Source organism: Pongo pygmaeus, chromosome 16 (genome assembly GCF_028885625.2).
Source record: "Pongo pygmaeus isolate AG05252 chromosome 16, NHGRI_mPonPyg2-v2.0_pri, whole genome shotgun sequence".
Classification (NCBI taxonomy): domain Eukaryota; kingdom Metazoa; phylum Chordata; class Mammalia; order Primates; family Hominidae; genus Pongo; species Pongo pygmaeus.
In genome coordinates, this window is record NC_072389.2 from 39,714,783 (window position 1) to 39,724,121 (window position 9,339).

The 9,339-nt window shown below is 36.0% G+C and overlaps 1 pseudogene; it reads left to right on the plus strand.

The window, feature by feature from the left end:
• The first annotated feature begins 6,560 nt into the window (after positions 1–6,560).
• LOC129013816 (peptidyl-prolyl cis-trans isomerase D-like) lies at positions 6,561–8,270 on the plus strand (annotated as a pseudogene).
• The last annotated feature ends 1,069 nt before the right edge of the window (positions 8,271–9,339 follow it).

Genomic DNA, 9,339 nt, shown 5'->3' on the forward strand with positions numbered 1-9,339 from the left:
TGGTCTTGAACTTCTGACATCAAGTAATCCATCCGTCTTGGCCTCCCAAAGTGCCAGGATTACAGCTGTGAGCCACCTCTGCGCCTGGCCAGATATTGTTATTAACTATAGTCATCATGATTACAATAGATATCTTGAACTTATTCTTCTTATCTAACTGAAATTTTGTGTCCTCTGACCAAATATTTCTTCAATCCTCAACCTCTAGCTTCTGGTAACTACCAATTTACTCCTTGTTTCTATGAGGCTGTCTTTTTCATACTCCACATGGATTATGCAGTGTTTGTGTTATTGTGCCTGGCTTATTTCACTTAACATAATGTCCTCTGGGTTCATTCATGTTGTTGCAAATGACAGGATTTCCTTATTTTTAAAGGCTAAGTAGTATTCCATTGTGTATATATACAATATTTGCCTTTATTCATGAATCCATTACTGGATATTTGTGTTGATTCCATATCTTGGCTATTATAAACAGTGCTGCAAAGAACATAAGAGTGTAGATATCTCCTTGACATACCAATTTCATATTTTTGGGATATATACCAGGAGTGAGATTGCTGGGTCATATGGTAGTTCTATATTTGATTTTCTGAGGAACTTCCATACAGTTTTACATAATGACCATACTAATTTACATTCCCACTAGCAATCCACAATGCTTTCCTTTCTCCACATCCTTTATGACAGCCAACATTCATCTTTTATATTTTTTTATAGCAGCCATTTTAACAGGTGTGGGGTGATAGTTCATTGTGGTTTAACTTTGATTTCTCAGATTATTAGTTATGTTGAAGATTTCTTTATGTGCCTGTTGGCTATTTGAATGTCTTCTCTTGAGAAATGGCTATTCAGGTCATTTGCCTAAGGCATAAACTCTTAAAACTTTGTCTCAGAATAGTGTTTTAGATGTAAGTTAGTGATGCTTTTCTTGCATATTCAACTTTTTCATTCATTTACTTATCATTAGCTCTTGCATTCAGACATTTATTCATGCAGGCATGTTTATGTTTCTACTACAGGCTACACCTTCTTCTAGTTGCTGAAGATACGGCTTTGAACAAAACAAACAATGCTCCTACCCTCATGAGCTGTATTCTAGCTTATGTTAGTGGTATAATGTTAGTAATGATTTCTATGGCATAAATCAGGACTTTACATTTTCTATGATATGTTCAGAACATTTATTATTTCTTTGATAATCAAATGAAAAGCATCAATACAGTCTGATAAACTGAGAACTTGTAATTACTTCTCCTCAACCTAAATATTTAATGTATATTGGAAATGTAGTAGAATAGCCTCTTTGTGGTAGCAAGCTAGTTTTTGCATTCTTGAAATACAAATATATGTTAATGTATTCTAAGTAGCTATTCATTTCTTTTTTACACATTTCCTGTGATGAATGGCTGTGCTAACAACATAATCTGAGCTAACTTTGTCTGAAATGCTGGTATCCTCCATACCCGTGTTTCTCCTCATTTTTTGGTGCTTACATGACCTCAAAAAACTTTATGTAAATGAAAGTGTCTTTGATAAATTTTAGAAAGGGGTGACACTCCTTTAGCCAGACTTTTAACAGAGACTGGATTATTGTTTTCTATCCTCACAGTGTCAAACACAAGGTACTCACTTGTTGGCTGATTTTAAAATTAAAAGCCGTGAGACCCAGAACAAAAGTGGTTCGCAGAGACGAGGATCTCTATATTCCTAATACTTTCATTTCTCTCTAACACTAGAACTGGCAGAACAAAGAGAAGAGATAGCAATGGCGGAGCCAAGGGCCCTTCTGAGGAACCTGGGCTCATATTGCGTGCTGCCAGGTGGAAATCAGGAAGGAATGCCAAGATAAAGCCAATGTTATAGGAACTGGAACCATGGAGAAGGCAGCCACTACCTAGATGCCCCCTAGAAAATGAGAAAAATAGAACTATATACCTTTATATACATGCTGGCTTCTCACATGCTGTAGCACTCCAAAACCCTCTCAGAGTCTCTCATTGGCTACACCTACCTAGAAGCCAGCTTGTAAGGAAGCCTAGGAAATGTTGCTTGCAGGGTGGAAATGCAAGTATGAGATCTGAGATCAGGGCAGTAAAGGACTAGTGTGACCCAACCGTATTGTAACTAAGCTTCCATTCTCATATTTCTGTCCATATTTAATTGCTTTATATCAACAATTACATGTTGATGTTTAATTATATCAACAATTACATGTTGATGTTTAATTACATCAACAATTGTAAGAGGCAACTGTCAATTGTACAATTGAAAATACTCTCTTTCTTCCACTACAAAACAGGAGAGGTCCAGCACCCTATCAGTCACCACATACATCTCGAAGTTCAGCGTCTCTCTCTCTAGATGGTTTAGCAGATCTGAATGTGGTTACTCAGGATTAGTGACTTATAAACTAAATCTTAAAATAGAGTGATATAAAATAGAAGAACGTCAAAGGGAAAAATAAATAATTGGTTAAAATATGTATGTATATTCATAACTCTAATATGAGCCTTGTTTTTAATAGTGCCTTGGTTTTTATAATTGGTTAAAAGTCATATTGATAACTATCACTTTCTTCTTTCATAACCGATTTCATGCTTTCAGTGTCTCAGAGAATAAGAATTTTTGCTTGGTTGGATAACTCAACTTTTATTCTTGAAGATTTCTCAGTGTTCCTGGCTTTATTGAATTGTTTTAGTCTTTCGTTACCTTTTACTTTTGAACATGGATGTAAGCAGAGGTGTTCCTGTGAAACTCCTGGTTACAGAAATAGTCTTTCCTGACTTCACTGTGTAGCAGCAACTCAGTTATTTCTTGATAACCAGGATCAACCAACCCATCTAGTATAGTAACACATGTTAACTGTGACTATTGGTTTAGTAACACAGGAGGAAGACAAAATAGCAAAATGATAGTCTCAACTTGCAATTAATTAAAAGCTCTGTGTCTTCTGGTGGTGGCATTTCTCCCATAGGGATTAAGAACTCCTAAACCAGCAGAGCCCCTGATTATGGCATTACAATGCACAAATTCTGCTGATGGGGCACTAATTATAATAGAGTGACCACTCTGACTTTCACCCTTTTATTCCTAGACCCATGTATTTTGGCTATGAGTGAAATAGTATCATTTATTGATGGCTCATTCAAAGTATATTTCTCTTCTCTATGCTCACATCTCAGCCTAGCAGGGAAGGAAAGAAGGAGAGTTAATTTTATTTACTGAAGAAACTTGACAAGATCAAAAGTCACTGTCTTTATGGATGAACCACAGATGTCTGCTAAGATTAAATTAAAATAAGAATAAATTTATAATAGTTCTGCCACTGTATGGGTACTTCTTATATATATAGTGTTTTTATTATCACAAAACAATGAATACTTATTGAGTGGAAGTTTGGCTCAGGCATTAACTGTTGATACATCTTGAAATTTAGGGAACAAATTTTATTTCTTTAAAAAAGTGTATATGGGTCCATAATTTTTATTTTTTATTTTTATTAATTTCATATAAGCCATGCACTTCAAAAAATGGAATAGCATTAAAGGGCTTGTCATGGAAAGCAACAATTCCCCTGACTTACCTTATCCTAACCCAATAGGCAACAAACTGTAGCTTTCTGTTTCGGGATCATTTTGTTATATCTTCGTATTATTAAATAGATGTTTTTATTGCTATTCCTTGGTATATCTATTTTAGCCATGATTTGTTGATTGCTTTTGGATGGATGCAAAGAAAAACACTTACCTTCTTAGATCCCCTTCTTACCTTTGCATGTTTGATTATCATATGTTGACTTCTTCTAGGGTATATGAGTTGCTTCAGTTGCTTTCAATAAAATGCTTACTTACACCTTTATTTTCTGGCTTGCCTACTATGGGTCATAGCTTGCGAGTATACTTGGTGAATGAGGTGCTAACCCTGCCCTTCCCTCCCCTGCCCCTGCATCCTGCGTGTTGAACACTCACCCCTCCTTGGCTGCAACCCATTCCATGAGCATTCTGGGCTTTCTCTACCTGCTTGACTGGGCACCACTGTTCCGCATGCTGTCTTTATGAAACCTGTTACAATTTTCTCTTTGCTGTTAGTGCATTCCTTATTTCTGTATTTGTGAGTTTAAAACATAATTATTTCTTTACTTCCATAATAATAAAGTATGAGAGGAAGAGGAAGTAAATGTCTTCCTTTGACTAAATTAAACCAGAGCTTCTTTTGTTTCTTTTGGCTTTTATTCAATATTTATTGGTTTGCTTTAGGTTTTATCCTTTTTTCTGCTTTATTTGAATGGTAGAGTTTGACTTGATATTTTGTCTTCTTCCAAGGATAAGAAGGCTTAATTTCTTTGGCAAGGGCGTATCTAGTTTTAAAATTAGTATTTTTCCTTTGTATTTGTTACCTGCGCTTGGTAAGTTTCAATTTCATCTCATATATTATAGTATTACTCAACTTTATCTAATATGTTGAGCTATACTATTTAACAATAACCATAATTTCTTACCTTTATAAAATATTTTATGCCACAGAGTCACATAAATTATCTCACTTTTAAAAAAGTCATTTTGATATTTGCCTAAAGAAAAACTTCATACTAATCTTTCCCTCCCCAAAGTCAGCTTAGGTATAGAAATATTACTGACCTCCAGAATCCTCATTTTTAGATTACCTCCCTTCCTGTGTAATTCCATTTTAATATTATATCATTTAGAGAGTACTAGTTTAATTATAGTGTTGTGGCAAATACTGTGTTAAAGTTTACAGACGTTGTTACAAAAAGTAGTGGCATTTTTGTTGATGTTGAAAAACTTATTTTTAGCAGTTCAAAGAAAAAAATAAAAAAATTAATATAGAGAATATACCTCCCTCCCTCATAGTCTATATTAATAAACAAATGAAATTAAAATTCTAAATTTTTATTTTCCAAATGAATCATCTAAGGTTATTTTGACAAATCCCTGATCTTTAGGAATTTCTTAACTAAGGCAGATAACATTGATTTGGCCAAGATATTTAGTAAAAAGATACTTAACATATTTAACATCCAATTTAGATATTTGAAAGCAGATTCTTGAAAGATGAAATTAAGAGCTCTACATCTGCCTCTATGATCGGAGTCAGTGGTTTGAATGAGTTTCAGCCATAGTTGATGTAGACGGAGTGCTTTTTCTGCTAGATGAGCATCCCGAAACACAAGGAAAACTGTGATGGTGAGGCAGAGCAGACATCATGCCGACAGCTGAGATGCTTGTGATACCTTCACTGGCCCTGTGGTCTTGTTATTTGGTTATGTTGACATCAAAAGAGCACCCGTGAGATTCATCAGATTGACAGCGTGGTTGACACATAGCTACAGTTTTTGTAAATATTTATATTAGGGCTCAAGGAAAAGGATAAATAAGTGCACATTGTTGGGTGCTGAGTAAATAGGAAGGTGCAGGTTAGGGAGATTATCTTGCTTTTCTAAGTAAGTGACGTAGGATTTGTGTGAAAGGAGTGGTTCCAAAAGTGTAGGATAATCTGAAGAGTATGATGAACAAATTTGCTCAGGAAGGGAAAGAAGATGTTGTTTTAGCATCTTAACATTTTACTTTACACATGCATTTCATTTAAAAATTTCCAAATTATTTTTCTTCAACTTTTAATTTAAGTTCTGGGGTACACGTGCAGGAAGTGCAGGTTTGTTACATAGGTGTGTCCTGGTGGTTTGCAGCACAGACCAACCCATCATCTAGGTATTAAGCCCAACATCCATTAGTTCTTCTTCTGCTGCCTCTCTCCAACAGGCCCCAATGTATGTTGTTCCCCACTATGTGTCTATGTGTTCTCATCATTCAGCTCCTTCTTGTAAGTGAGAACATTTGGTGCTTGGTTTTGTGTTCCCCATTTAGTTTGCTGAGGATAGCAGCTTCCGGCTCCATCATGTCCCTGCAAAGGCCATAATCTAGTTTCTTTTTATGGCTGCATAGTATTCCATGGTGTATATGTACCACATTGTCTTTATCTAGTCTATCATTGATGGCCGTTTAGGTTGATTCCATGTCTTTGCAATTATGAATAGTGCTACAGTGAACATACATGTGCATGTATTTTTATAATAGAATGATTTATATTCCTTTAGGTACATACCCAGCAATGATTATATACCCAAAGAGATACCATTTGACCCAAATTGCTGGGTCAGATGGTATTTCTGCCTCTAGATCTTTTAGAAATTGCCACACTGTCTTCCATAATGATTGAACTAATTTACACTCCCACCAACAGTGTGAAAATGTTCCTTTTTCTCTGCAACCTCTCCAGCATCTGTTGTTTCTGGATTTTTTTAATAATCGCCATTCTGACTGGCATTAGATGGTATCTCATTGTGGTTTTGTTTTGCATTTCTCTAACTATCAGTGATGAACTTTTTTTCATATGTTTATTGGCCAAACGAATGTCTTCTTTTAAGAAGTGTCACATACACTCATATGTTCATCACCATACTATTCACAATAGCAAAGACATGGAAACAACCTGGGTGTTCATCAACAGTTGACTGGATAAAGAAAATGTGGACTCTGATCTTCCGTCCTAAACATGTCTGCAAGTCGAGATGTCGCAGCCGTCCCCCCAAGCCAAGCCCTCCAACCCCAGTAACCCTCGAGTCTTCTTTGACGTGGACATCGGAGGGGAGCGAGTTGGTCGAATTCTTAGAATTGTTTGCAAATATCGTACCCAAAACTGCAGAAAATTTTTGTGCACTGTGTACAGGAGAAAAAGGCATTGGACACACGACTGGGAAACCTCTCCATTTCAAAGGATGCCCTTTTCATCGAATTATTAAGAAATTTATGATTCAGGGTGGAGACTTCTCAAATCAGAATGGGACAGGTGGAGAAAGTATTAAGCATGATCGGGAGGGTTTACTGAGCATGGGAAACGCAGGCCGCAACACAAATGGTTCTCAGTTTTTTATCACAACAGTTCCAACTCCTCATTTGGATGGGAAACTTGTGCTGTTTGGCCAAGTAAGTAAAGGAATAGGAGTGGCAAGGATATTGGAAAATGCGGAAGTGAAAGGTGAAAAACCTGCTAAATTGTGTGTTATTGCAGAATGTGGAGAATTGAAGGAAGGAGATGATTGGGGAATATTCCCAAAAGATGGCTCTGGCGACAGTCATCCAGATTTCCCTGAGGATGCGGCTATAGATTTAAAAGATGTAGATAAAATTTTATTAATAACAGAAGACTTAAAAAACATTGGAAATACTTTTTTCAAATCCCAGAACTGGGAGATGGCCATTAAAAAATATGCAAAAGTTTTAAGATACGTGGACAGGTCAAAGGCTGTTATTGAGACAGCAGATAGAGCCAAGCTGCAACCTATAGCTTTAAGCTGTGTACTGAATATTGGTGCTTGTAAACTGAAGATGTCAAATTGGCAGGGAGCAATTGACAGTTGTTTAGAGGCTCTTGAAATAGACCCATCAAATACCAAAGCATTGTACCGCAGAGCTCAAGGATGGCAAGGATTAAAAGAATATGATCAAGCATTGGCTGATCTTAAGAAAGCTCAGGAGATAGCACCAGAAGATAAAGCTATCCAGGCAGAATTGCTGAAAGTCAAACAAAAGATAAAGGCACAGAAAGATATAGAGAAGGCAGTATATGCAAAAATGTTTGCTTAGAAAGGATTCAGTTTTGCTTATTGTGTGTTGATTGTATAAATGCAATAAGAAAATGTAAAGGTTTTTGTCGATTAATATGATCCCTAATGTGTTTCTTTTGACACCTTAGTTCCTTACTGTTTACAGTTTAGGAGTACTGATAGGGGTTCATGCTTAATAAACATGTCACAATACAGTAAGTAAAGTGGTTTTGTTTGTTTCTTTGAGATGGAGTCTTGCTCTGTCACCCAGGCTGGAGTGCAGTGGTGTAATCTCAGCTCACTGCATCCTCTGCCTCCTGGGTTCAAGCAATTCTTCTGCCTCAGCTTCCCAAGTAGCTGGGATTACAGGCACGTGCCACCACGCCTGGCTAATTTCTGTATTTTTAGTAGAGACGGGGTTTCACCATATTGGTCACGTCATGCTGGTCTTGAACTCCAGACTTCGTGATCCGCCCCCGCCTTGGCCTCCCAAAGTGCTGGGATTACAGGTGTAAGCCACCGTGCCCGGCCAAGTAAAATGTTTTTTAAAATGGTTATGTGCATTATTCATAAAGAATAATGGTGTCCAGTCTTTTTAAACTTGTAAAGACACATCTTATTGAATAAAGAGATGAGAGCTTCAGTTTGTAAAAAAAAAAAAAAAAAAAGAAAAAGAAAAAAGAAAATGTGGCATATATGCACCATGGAATACTATGCAGCCGTAAAGAAGCATGACATCATGTCCTTTGCAGCAACATGGTTGCAGCTGGAAGACATTATCCTAAGCAAATTAAGGCAAGAACAGAAAACCAAATATTGCATATTCTCACTTATAAGTGGGACCTAAACATTGGATACTCATGGACATAAAGATGGAAACAATAGATACTAGGGATTACTAGAAGGAGAAGGGAGGAAGGAGGGCAAGGGTTGAAAACTGTTGGGTACTATGCTCACTACTTGGGCAATGGGATCCAATCATACCTCAAACCTCAGCATTACACAATATACCCATGTAACAAACTTGTAGGTGTATTCCCTGATTCTAAAATACAATTTGAGATTTTTTTTAATAGAAAAATTTCAAAATTTATTTACCTCTCAATGCATGTGATTTTTTTGTTCATGTCTGCTTACCCCTAGACTATAAAAGTTTTATAGCAGGATCTGTAATAATTAAGACCTAGACATTTCATAGAATCTATACTAATTGTGATACCTTCTATATTCAATCTATGTACAGCATAAGATGTAGTTAAGTGTTTTGAACATTATAGCTCCTCCAACAATATTTGTTGAATACATTTATTAAAGATAATAGGTTGTTTGCAATAGATTCTAGGTAACGTGATTGCAGTTTGAGAACAAACTCAATTCTTTTCTATTTCAGACAGTGTTCTACTGAATACCAAACACAAAAATGAGCATTATTGCTACCATAAAGGATGACAACTTTTATTAATATTTAATAATTTGTTTCAATGGTTCAAAGAACTATGGGAATGTTAATATTGAAAACATAACTTCCTGACTTGTGTTTTTCATTAGTATTAAAATGAAAGCATCAACCCTAGTTTTTTATTTCTTTTACATCTAAATAATTAAGATCCTTTCACAATTTTCTAAACATAATTTATTAAATAACAAAGTCATAGCTTTGAAATTCAACGAAATTGACATTTTAAGCTCTGATTTATGATTTTCTTGCAGAC